We start from the raw sequence: 13,066 nt of genomic DNA on the forward strand, positions 1-13,066 counted from the left end.
TTGTACCAGCGCTGGGACCCTCCGGGCCGGCCTTTGGGGTGGTGGGCTGGAAGCCCCGCTTGTCTTCATCTCTCATACCACGCCCGCGGCCCTCCTTTTTTGGGGGAGGCTTCCCTTTGTTTTTGTGAGAGGAGAGATGCCAAGTGCCTGCCGTCAGATGGGGAGGGGAGTGTTGTGGATGTCAGTATACAAAACCGAGTCCATTATTTTTCGAGTCAAAAGCAGGGCCACAGAGCGAGGAGAGGGCGAGTGTGAGGGTGCTTCAGCAGAGGAGAAAAATGGATTCGGTGGGGTTTATTTGGGCGGGGATGTGCTTTTTTGGCAAGATGGATGGCTCCCGGTGCCCTCGCCGTGATGCAGCACAATGCAGCAGTATCGCAGCTTCCCCCGGTTCTCGCTGCCGGGGCTTGGCACGGCCACTCGGCGCCTGCGGCCCCCGCCCGGCCCCACCCAGGCCCGGGGCTGCCGTTGGCCGCGGCTGGGAGCTGCTTCTACCTTGTCATGCTGCTTCAGATGGATGTGGCGTCAGGAGGACCAGGTCACCTAGCAGTGAGGTGGGGGTGGGGGCAGTCTGCTGTTTGGGGTGAACCCTCCCGCCCCGCCTGTCGGGCTGTGCTCGGACGAAGGGGCGTCCTGCAGCGCCAATGCAGGCTGGGGAGCCGGCCTGCGGTTGCGGTCGGGAATCTGATCTCGCACCCAGGGACCTGAGCCGTAGGGAGGGGCTGCAGGGAGGACAGGCCCGGTGGTGTGCGGAGGCAGTGGTGCAGTCAGTATTGGGAGTCGCAGTGTTTTCTGTGCCTTACCCATAACCTGTGACTACAACCCAGCTATCCACCGGTTTCTTCTTATGTGAAAAGTTGATTAATTGTAGCGATGATATTACAGTACCTCTGTCTTTGGCTAATACTAAGAATATGAATTTTTCCTATAGGAAACCATTCTCTGAAATGTAATGATTGATGTGATTTAGTTTTTATGTCTCTGAGACATTTCTAAAAATATTACATCCAGTAAGTTGTTTTAAAAAGGAACGTTTTTGATGGATTAAACATTGTTTCTTTAACCTGTCTTTGCTGTATTTCGTCTTTCGCTTTTTTCCTGTAAATCAAGTACAGTTACGTATTTGGATTCTTTACTAAGGTTTATTAGGTGAGTGTCATGATTGTTGGTCAGTTGGTATTCAGATTGATTTAGATAGACAAGTTAAGTATCCAGTCATGACTAATGGGATTATCATGGTAACTGACTGCATTTGTGTTTGTTTATATGTAGTTTTTGCATACATTTTTTTTTTGTGCATGTGGCTGGGCACGCCAGAAAGGCAGACCACCAAGGCCTCGGTGGCTGGTATTTGGTCAGAAGGAGATGGTTCCCAGTGTCCTCATCTGTTTAGTCTGGGAACACCGGGAATTTCTCTTCTAAATGCCTCTTCTACAATTCATTTATTCAGTGTGGGATGGCAAATGGGATACATCTAAATGTCACCTCAGGATCTTCTAAAATTCATAAAGGAAAACGGGTATTTCAGTATGCTAAGTGGAAGGGAAGGTCAGTGTTTCAATGCAAGGGCGTATCTACTTTTAGTTTTAAAAACTCTGTAATGAATCCAGCTTAGTGGCATTTGATTTTATGTGGCTCTTCCGAGTAGAATTTAAATTGTGTGGTTTATGTGCATGATTTTGAATTTCTCTAATGGGGGCTGTTAAGATACAGAATTTTTTAAAATTTGGATTTCATCGTTGCTCTGGTTGTATAAAATTGTGATGCATAAAGATGTTTGGGAGTATTGTTTCCGTGGATTATCCAGACATTTTGGATTTATTATGTTGTAAAAAAATATCCTGTGTTGATGGCGCACGGGGTTTAGCTGTCTGACTTACACACCAGGTGCAGAATTCTGTTAGGTTATGCTCTTTGTAACTCTGTCCATCTCTGGACTAACCAAACCCTTCATTTGAGAGTTAAGTATTGAGGCAGTGAGGAAACTGCTGTCACTTGGCCATCTCCTGCTGTGCAGGCTTTCAGAGCAGAGCATCTCTGGGGTGAGACTAGTAACAGCAGTCTGTGATGTAGGAGCAAGTGAGAAGACCTCACTCTACTTGTGACACATCCGTAGCAGAGACTTGGCACTGGCGTTTCCTTGGAAGAGTTTGAGTGGTTATTGAGTGCTGTATGAAAGCATGACTCTACATGTAGAAGTACTATTTTGAGATGGAAGGATTTTACTACTACTAAACAAACAGGCATGATGAGTGGATATTATTTGATGTGGTTTTTGTTAAAATAATAAGCTTTTCATTTTAAGAGCACATTCTTAGAAGTCTAAAGCTATATGCACACGTATATACACAGTAATGTGATGCTCCCTTAATTATTTTGGGCCCTGACCAACATCTTCATTATCATCAGTCTTTAATTAATGTTCTGTGGATTTCCTTAGGGCAGTCCTGTTTTCTTCCTTAAGGAAACCATTCTTCCTTAAGGAAGAAGCTGATACCCTTCGGAAAGACTACTACTTTAGGTTTGTGGAAGTGAATAAAACCCCTCTTGGGTTTCCCTTGTAAATTTTCAGTCCTGGGTGTCTCCCAAAGCACCTTTTCTTTGCAAAAGACCTAGCTTAGTAGTCTTGATTTTTCTTTTTTCTTAAAAAAGAATTTTTTTTTTTTTAACTGGGGGGGAGTTGGGGAGGAGCAGAAAGAGAGGGAAACAGTCCCAAGCAGGCTCCCGGCAGTCAGCACAGAGCCCATGTGAGGCTCAAACTCACAATCTGTTAGATCATGACCTCAGCCGAAATCAAGAGTCAGACACTTAAACCCACTGAGCCACTCAGGCGCCCCTTCTTGATTTTTCTGATAGCAGTAATCCCATACCCAAGTTTGTATAGCGTAGGAATGGTATCATCAATTTCTACATCTTGGTGGGTAAAATGAAACTATCCCAGGTGGAGACACCCGTAACTTCAGTTTTTAGATATTACCGGAAAAGATGTTTTCATAATGTCTTGATATGGTAGTGAGATTTGTGGAACAGTAACATCAGGAGTTAGTTATAAATACAGATTCTTAGAGGTCTCATTCTTCTATCTACCCCCATCAGGATTTGTATTTTAAGTAGACCTCTAAGTGATTTATATGCATGTTAAATGGAGAAACTGCTCTACTCCTTCAGCTAAGGGACCTCCATAATCAAAATGTTCCTTCTGGTATCCTTCTTTTGTCTTGCTGAAGTACCAGCACATTTTTTCCCCTTGTGTTATTAAGTGGTATTGAAGAAAGGGATGCACTGACTATAAATCATTTAATACAGAAATAGTTAGTAAAGTTCTTTAATCTTAGGTGGAAGAGCTTTTTTATAGTTTATTTAGATTAGTCAGGTTTTTTAGTTCTTTTTTAGAACACTTCTAAAGGTGGAAAACAGTCTGCCCTCCCCACCTAGAGAAAAAGGCATTGGCTTTGACACAGCAGAACTGGAGTCTGGGAAGCTGCCAGCCTGAGTGCAAAGTGTCCCTTCTGGTCCCTTTTCTCTCCTCTGACTGACATCTTGTTCTCTGTAATCAGTTGCTTCCCCTGGTATGTTCAGTGTCCTGCCCCTCTGGTCCATTTTCTTTTTCTTTTCTTTTTTTTTAATTTTTAAAATGTTTTTTATTTATTTCTGAGAGAGAGAGAGAGACAGCATGAGCAGGGGAGGGTCAGAGAGAGAGGGAGACACAGAATCTGAAACAGCCTCCAGGCTCTGAGCTAGCTGTCAGCACAGAGCCCGACACGGGGCCTGAACCCACGAACCATGAGATCATGACCTGAGCCAACGTCGGACGCTTAACTGACTGAGCCTCCCAGGCACCCCATGGGTCCATTGCCTTTCTTAAAGTTTTTTGTTAAGTGATTTGTGCATATAAAATAATGCTCATAAAAGCTGTGTCACAGAATCATAAACTAGTGGACACTCAGACAAGCACCACGTAGTTGAGGAAGAACTTTATCATTGTACATTCATAGTCCTCTGTGTGATCCTCTGTCATCCCATCTGAAGAAACCACTGTCCTGAGTTTTAGGCTTATCATTCCCTTGCTCTTCATTATGGGTTACCTTTAAAAATTTTTTAATTTAGTATGTTTTTGAACTTTATGTAAAAGGAATTATACTTTATGTATTTTTCTGTGACTTGCACTTTTAGGTTAACATTATATTCCTGAGATTCATTCATTTGTGGCTGTGGTTCATTCATTTTTTACTGTTGTGTAGTATTCCACCACAGTTTATTTATTCCTTTTACTATAGATAGAGATTTGAATTGATTTCCAGTTTTTGCTCTTAGAAAAAGGCTGCTGTGAATGGGTCTTCTACATATCTCTTAATACATATGAGGAGATAGATTTAAACATATATACACATTATCTGTCTCAGGAATGAAATTTGCTGGGTGATAGAGTATATGGATTGTATCTGAGATAGATATGCCAGACTATTTTTCCCAAGTGGTTGTACTGCTTATGTTCCTACTAGTAACGTATATGTTATGATTAGTCCACAACTTTGCCAGCACTTCATTTAACAGACTTTAAAATATTTATTAAATAATGTCTCATTGCACTTTTTATTTGCCGTTTCCCTGATTCCTGAGGTTAAGTATCTATTTATATTATTGCCATTTGGGTTCCTTCTTTTATGAAGTCCCTGTTAAGTCTTTTACTAGCTTACCTTTTAGATTTGTTTCTTACTGTTTTGTAGGAGTTCTTTATGTAGATTGCCTCCTAATCCCTGTGGATTATGTGTTGCAAAAATTACCTCCTAATTTGTGTTTGTTTTTAAACACTCTTCTTAGTTTCTTTCGATGAACATTTATTCATAATTTCAGTAGAGTCATAATCAATTTTTGTCCTTTAAGATTTGTGAGAATAATTTTGTTATTGTAGAAGAACTTTTTTTAGTTGGGAAAGAGCATGAGTTTTGGAGTCAAACAGATGTGGGCTCAGATCCTAATGCTATTCTATATTATCCATGTGGCCACTGCTGGGTTCTAGCCTTGGGCTAGTTCATTACTCTTAAAACCACAGTTTCCTCATCAGTAAAATTGAAATGATAATACTTCCCCATACAGTGGTGAGACCACAGTGTACGGTGCTAGGCACATAGTAGGTGTTTATTTAATAACAGTTCTGTTACCTTCTCTTCAGACTGCCTTAGCTATATGAGCCACTAACTTCTTTTAAATGCTTTCCCAAAACTACCTTAATATTTTTTATGTCAGAAGAGGTATTAAACAGCTTATTCTTTTTTAAAAAGGCTGTTTTACCAATGGAATTTATATATTGATAAGCACAGGTTGTACAAGACTACTTACTGGAAACTCTTTGTCAGCTCAGGTTCCTGTACTACTTGAAAGTAGTACAATAATAGATATTTTTACCCAGAAGCATTTATATTACTGTTCTCCCTTTGCTGCATCTTTAAGATTACTCTGCAGTATTATTTTTGATGCAGTAAACAATTATTGGATATCTTCTCTTGCCAGGGCTTGAAATTGGGTTGGAGTGATGGTGGTATGGGCTGGTTTAATGCTGAGTAAGATTTAGTTCCTGAATCTAAGGACTGTATATTGTATACAATATACTCTCTATATGTCCACAGAAAATAAAAGACCTCTTAATGACCTGGTATGTGACTCTGGCAAGCCATTTACCCTTCTGTTCTCAGTTCTAAATTTGTAAAATGAAAAACTTAGATGAAATTATAGTGGGAGTTAAAACCTGGCACATGACTATCGTTCCCTCTTTCCCTGGCAGATGTAGAAAATCAGCCATGACACTTTCTCCGCAAAGCTGAGATAGAGCCTCAGTCATGTTCTCAATACAGTAACTACCAGTTGATCACATCTCATGCTTAATTTTTAAGATTCCCATATACCCCTAAAATTCTGTGATGGTAAGATACTGGAGTGACACAGCACTCTGGAAAAGTTAAGAATAGAGTGGAACAGGAAGAAACCAAAAGCAGGGAGACAGGAAATAGGTGATTGCGGGGTCTGGAGGTTAAGGGAGCAGGTTATGGTGATAGCCAAGGAAATGAGGAGGGGAGAGAAGGGAGAAAGGCTGTGAAGGCCCAGTCCTGTGCCAGCTGTTTATAGGGTGCGTGGATGGGAAGTGGAGCTAAGTGGATGAGGAACTCAGGTGACAAAGATTTCAAATTTGGATGATAAAGAGCATGTTTGGTGATGATGAGAGAAATAGACCCAGGAAAGAGTGGAAATCTGGTTGGGAAGAGAATCAGTTTTCTCTTTAAACATGTTGAATATGAGGTTCCAGTAGAACCCTTAGTGGAGATATATGTTGGAGAAGTTGAGAGAGGTCAGGGCTAGTGTGGCTGATGGGAGGCTGTTGGATGCAAGGGTCCCGAGCTTCAGGCTCTGGAGTTACACAACCTGGTGACTCCGTGTACAGGCTAAGTGACCTTGGGCAAACTACCTTAACCTCTCTGTGTGCCTCAATATCTCCATCTGCATGCTGGTGGTATGTGACAGTACCTATCACAAAGGATCGTTAAAGTTAAGTGAGACAATCCATTGCCCATTACAATACATTTTATTAGCATGAGATATGGACATTTTTGCTTAGTTTGTCTCTTATTTATTCTTTCAAATAAATATTTTGATTTATTGTTGAAGAAAGATACATTCCAGTAAACAATACCATCCTTGAGATAAATAATGCTAAGTTCAGTCTACATTAAACTTGTCTTTATGTCTGAGTTATAGGTAAGGCAAACCTAACTAATACTTATTTTTAACAAACGAGGAAACATTGAAACCATACTATTCAGGGAAAAGGATATAAACAGAGTTCAATAACTATAATATATTAAATTATTTAAACTCACCAATAATATGAAACACAGAACACTTAGATTAATTTTTCCACTTTAATTAGTGGGTAGAAAATACTCTCTGGGATACTATGAAATAGAAGGTCTGCATTGCCTCTTGGGAGAATATTGGATTAATACAAACTTAGTAGAAAACACTGGGTTATATATGTAACAGACCTTAAGTGTTTATACCTTTTTGGAGTGAAATCTCACTTGTAGTTCTGTAACCTAAAGAAAGAAATAAAAATAAGGACAGAGGTTTTTGGGTTTTTTTGCCATTATTAACTATTATTTTATTTTATTATTATTTTGTTTTTTACAAATAGTTTATTGTCAAGTTGGTTTCCCAGAGTTTTTTTTTTTAATAAGTTAAAGTTTCTAATTTTTTTTTTTTAAATGTTGACGTCTGAGAGAGAGAGAGAGAGAGACAGAGTGTGAGAGGGGGAGGCCAGAGAGAAAGAGAGAGAGGGAGACACAGAATTCAAAGCAGGCTCCAGACTCTGAGCTGTGTCAACACAGAGCCTGATGGGGGGCTTGAACTCATGAACCATGAGATCATGAACTTAGCCGAAGTCAGACTCTTAACCTACTGAGCCATCCAGGCGCCCTCCAAGGACAGAGGTTTTTAAACAATTGTTTTCTTATCAGTATTTATAGTGAAAAAGCAAATGGAACATATTCAAGTAAATTATGGCACAGGATTGTGCCATATTTCAATGTAGTGCTTAAAATAATGGTTTGTTAAAATATCATTGAAATGGGAAAATGCTAACAATATAATATTCAGTAGAAATATCTTTATGCAAAGCTATATAATAGGGCTTAACTCCAGTTTTGTTTTATTAAATAAAAGACTGGGAGGAAATACATTAAAATATTAATGGTTTGCTTTGGATGGTGGGTTGATGGGTGATTTCCTTTCTTACAAGAAAGGAAATTCCTATGATGTAATGTTTCTCATTTTGAGTTTTGAAATATTTTATAAATAGAGAAGAGTACAGTAAATATAATAGTCTACCATAAGGGCTGTTTTTAAATGATCAAAAAAGCAAGCAGTACTTCATTTTAATTTTTAAAAAAGGAAAAGAAAAAAGCAAATCTGTTCACCTATAGATCATTACTAAAGAATAGTTTGAACTTCCAAAGGATTGTTTCATCTGTCCTTCTGTACACTTTTCTAAGGGCAGAGGAAAAATGCGTAAATCAACATCTTCAAGGTATACAGAGAAGTAGAGCATTCAGATGTGATGGAATGCTAATGTGATCCTATACTAACCTGGGTCAGCTGGTAAGGTGGGAAGACCAGGATTCTTTAGTATTTCCAAACTGCACACTTGGGAAGAGAGGGCACTGGAATTCTGTGACATACTTGTTCTCACTTGTGGAAACCCAGCTACTGCTGGAGCTATATTTGTAACCATTAGGCCATCATATTTCATTGGAATTGGTCAGAAATATAGATAAAATTCCAAGTGAAAATTTAAAAATAAAATAACTCCAGATTTATATTACTTGCAATTAATGGTTTCTCGCCATGAATTTTAATAGTAACCTTCCTTCTTTAGTATGAAAGGAAGTTCTTAGGTATGCATATGGTTTATTGCATCTGTCTGTCATATAGGTGAGAAAGAGATGTGTGGGACTGAGTAATCTCCACCATGAATGGAGGCAGAAGGCGATTTTAAGACTTTGAAAGTGGGGAATTTGGTGGGGATAACATTTTGAAGGTGGATCTGAGGAATGAATCACGTTGCCCTTCATCTTTGGGGAAAATGTTTGGAAATAGTACTTTTTGTTTCATGGTGCAAATCTCCCAACTGTATTGGTACTTGGTAAAATGTAGCTTGTAGAAATGAACTGATTCACTGAATTTTGTGTTTTTTCTGTCATTGATTTTAAGTGGTTGATTGAGGAAGGTTTCAGATTAGTATGCTTTGAGATATGAAAGTAAGATGTTATAATAATCAAGATTGCTTTAAAATTGACCTTTGTTTATAGGTATCATAATTCCGTTCGTAGTAAACTCTAAACTATGAGAGTAAACACCTAAGCAATTTTTTAAAGCCATTTGACATCTCTGATCTAGAATATAGAGCATCCTTCTGTTTCTGATCTTTAATATATAAACTTGAAGCCATTGGTTAGGCAGTAAAGTCTGTATTAGAACATAATTACAAATTTTTACCCAGCAGATGCACTAGGATGAAATGCAGAGTGATGTATAAATTAGCAGAATTTATTCTTTGGAAGTATATATGTGTAATTAAATATGTCTGTGCTTAGAAAGTGGTTATTGATATTGATGGGATTGTGGAAGAGTTCTAATGTCATCTCCACATTTCCCAAATTTTTAGAAGTGCTTAACAGTAAACTTGCCCTTTATCAAAAATATCCTAACACCATGATAAGCCTCATTTTAGATGAATAAATAAAATGACTAATCAACTAAATACACCCCTTGCTATTCAACTTTTTTTCTTCCAGAACTTAACAGAAAAGCAGTATTAATACTAAAGATGTAATGAGCCCTGAAGTTTTGAAAAGAGTTTTCCATTCCTCATTTAAATGTGGAGTTTATTAGAGCCTTGGTGGTTTAGTACTTCCGTGGAGTGTGGGAAAAGATGTAGGAACTGGGCCACAAGGGAGCTGGTAAAAAATGTCCTCCAGGAGATCAGCCTCTATGGCTACTGCCTCTGACCCTGAGTTTCTTGTTGTTTCCTTACCCTCTTGGGTAGCAGTTTCAGGGATAATTTTTGTTCTAGTGTGTTTGCTTCAATGCTAAATCTAAACAGTCAAGGGCTGTACATTTTTCTGAAATGTTTTTCACCAGCTGTACAGTGTTTGGGGTGGGATAATGCATGTTCTTATCATGGTTTACTCCCCCTACTCCTTTTAGCCTTTTTATCTTATTTATTTAAAGGGGAAAGAAAACTTGGATTCTTCCCCAAACAATGCTTATTTATTTTGTTCTCTGATGTTTAAATGTTGTCTATTGTATTTTTAAATCTGTAGCATGGGAGTGTTTTTATAGTGAGTACAATAGTCAGTCAGAGTTAAAATATTCATTTTTTTTTTTACCTTCTTAGAATCCCTGAATATTTGACAGTATCTGCTATGATATACGGTAGGTGTAGTTTTTTTCCTGAATGGCTTATGAGGAATATATACTTTCATAAAGTTCTAAATTAGCATAAAATCATCTAACATAAAAATTTTTAAATATTTTATTACCAAAATAATAAATGTTTATTGTAGATCATGGAAAATAAAAGCGAATGCAGAGAAGAAAATTAAAATCACTAGATGCTCAGTGACGCCGGCAGCCTGCAGTTAACATTTTGGTGTTTATCCTTTAAACCTTTTTTCCCTGTGGATATATTTGTTCATCTCACAAATAAGGGCCAGATCTTAGGCTAAAGCTGTCAAGTTTTGACAGTTTAAAGAATCACTTGATACATGAAGTATGGCAAAACATAAAATCCTATTACTGGTCATATTTAAAGCTGTGGCATGGACACTGTTGCATGAGCTGTTTTTAATGTGGATGTTAAAAATGGTGAAGAAACAGAATCCAAATCTTATGAAGATATTTTTCTTTGAAAAAAAATATAGTGGAAAAATACCAGAAATTAAGTTCTCATTAGATAATGTGTGTTTTCTGTTTTGTTTTGGAAAGAATTCTCATCAGAGTTGCAGTAATTCCCTCGAGGGACATCTCCATATGCTTTGGACAACATCTGATTTTACTTTTATCTTCAGATTTCAGAGAATCTTTAAAACAGCTACCCCATAACATGTTACAAACGGAATGGATGTAGTTATTAGCATCTTGGTTTTAAAGGTAATAAATTTTACTGGGCTGGGTTGGGTTGTAACTGTTGAAAGCATACACTAGAGCTCAACTTTCTTAGGATTTTTGTATTGGCTGAATTCTTTCAAGTACTATCTTTGGCTCTACAATTTGTTTCAAGGAGTAAAAGCAATATACTTACTGGATTATGCAAGCCAATTGTTCAAGCCCTGGGACATTGGATGGATGGAAGTGACTTGCTAGCACTTCTTTGTTACTTTAATTCTAGAATTTGGTCTTTTTCTTGAAGAAGGTACTAAAAGGGTTTTTTCATGTGCTTAGGGAAAGGAGTGGAATACCCTTTCATTGGAAAAGAAAGCCCCTTATAGCAGTTTCTATGAGGTACTTCGTGGTTGTTATTAGTCTTGTTTGGAGTGGTAGGCTCTAAGGAAAAGTGGCAAATGTCCTTCTTCCCGGGTTTAAATACTGAAGGCCGGTGGTAGCTTCTTTTATAGTTTAGAGGAAAACTCAGCTGGGCTTGGTGATGGATGGACCAGGATTGGGGTTTGGAGTATAGCTGTGCTACATGGATTTTCTCTCTACAAATAAGGGATTCTTCAGAAATTCCCAACCTGATGGGAATCATTCTTTTTGAGGGTGGCCACAACTCATCAGGTGAAATGCTTGATGGTTAAAGTGCCTGGGCTGTCTGAAGCCTGTAGTAGGGACTTAACCTCCAGGCAGCTGCACTTGTTGGGTCTAGCACTTGGGTGGGGGTTGGGGAGGTGAGGAGGCATTGAGGTGAGACAGTGCTCAAAGTGGTCACTGCACCCCACATTAGAGGGAGGACTGGAATGTGGCCTTATGTGGACTTCTGAATGGATAAGTACACCTGTCACTTTTTAAGGAAGCGAGTGGTAGTCAGAGGTATCAGTTGGGTAACTTCTCTGAGAGGGGCCTGGTCCTTCTCACAGCAAGGTTGACAACTCTCTTGCCAGCTGTCATTAAATACCCATCTTATCTCCTGGGACGGAGTCGAGGATGTACCATGATCCTGGAGCAAACACATTTGTGTGCTGTTGGAGCAGTAAAGAAGCCAGTGCACACTTAGTGTTTTATTCTTTGTTTTAAATGTTGGTTTTGTTTTGGTTTGTTTTTGTCTGTTTTTAAATCAATACCCACTGCTAAAGGAATTTCTGAGTTTCCCTGATAATCAGGATCATTTCTCATTTTGAAAAGCTTATTTTGCTTTTGAAGTGTGTGTTCCTGACTTTAGGAATACCACCTTTTCCCCTAGTTCTAAAAGTCTCATTCAATTCATAAAGGGTGAAAGTTTAATTAGAGAGCAGGTTAATTTGGGGCACCAGGTGGCCCAGTCAGTTAAGCATCAGACTTCGGCTCAGGTCATGATCTCCAGGTTTATGAGTTTGAGCCCTGTGTGGGGTTCTGCATTGACAGCTCAGAGCCTGGAGCCTACTTCGGATTCTGTGTTTCCCTCTCTCTCTGCCCTCCCCCACTCACGCTGTGTCTCTCTCTCTCTCTCAAAAATAAATAAAAGTTTAAAAAAATTTAGAGAGCAGGTTAATTTATTGTCTTATTCCTGCGGAAGACTATTCTTGTCTGTCAGGTTAGTATTTATTTATATATATATTTCCAGCTTTGAGGACTTGTTTTGTTAGTGTATATTTACCTGAATATTTTATTCCTAATTACAGTATGCATTTTCGTTGGGCTACACTTTTGTTAAAGGAAACTTTTGTTGACATGCAATAAATACATCTTTAGTGGGTCATATTTGAAAACTGGTTTTCAGTCTTCTCAACTTTTAAAGTAAGTAGATATTTAATGTAAAGAGTACATTGATGGCTGGCCTGTCACTGGAATGTTGTGCAGCTGTGCAGAGTATGAGGCTCAAATATGCTAATTAAATATATTTTTTTAAAGCAAGAATGGAATGTAGCAGCATGTGGTTAACCATTCTGGTTTGTTTTTGAAGAGGACTTTTTTTTTTTTGGCCAAATATTAACAGTTAGAGAGTATGTTGACTTAGAGGATGTATTGCTAGGTTAAATTGTTTTTTTAAAAGAAGTAATGGGACTTATTAAATACTGATATGATCCTGATTAATAATCTGGGATCAAAATGTAGGCAGTGGGAACATGACTAGGGCTTTAGCATCTGTAATTAAGGTGTTTCTGTTTTAAGATTTAATCTTGCTTTTCCTCCTCCATATCCATTCTCCTTCTTTAGTTGAGGAGTACTCAGCCTTCTTTTGGGCATTGAAATACAGCATTTCCCCCCAGTTTGAACAATATTTTGATATCTCTTTTGGGGACCCACTGTACATTGGATCATTTGCACTAAACTGTATCCACACATATGGTGGTCTGATTTTTTTTTTTTTTTTTTTTTTTGT

The 13,066-nt window shown here is 38.5% G+C and overlaps 1 protein-coding gene across 1 annotated transcript in view; it reads left to right on the forward strand.

Moving 5' to 3' along the window:
- Positions 1-13,066, forward strand: part of SPTBN1 (spectrin beta, non-erythrocytic 1) — a 196,865-nt gene that overhangs the window by 675 nt on the left and 183,124 nt on the right. The window lies entirely within an intron of this gene.

The sequence above is a fragment of the Crocuta crocuta genome, unplaced genomic scaffold, assembly GCF_008692635.1.
Source record: "Crocuta crocuta isolate KB4526 unplaced genomic scaffold, BGI_CrCroc_1.0 scaffold830, whole genome shotgun sequence".
Lineage (NCBI taxonomy): Eukaryota > Metazoa > Chordata > Mammalia > Carnivora > Hyaenidae > Crocuta > Crocuta crocuta.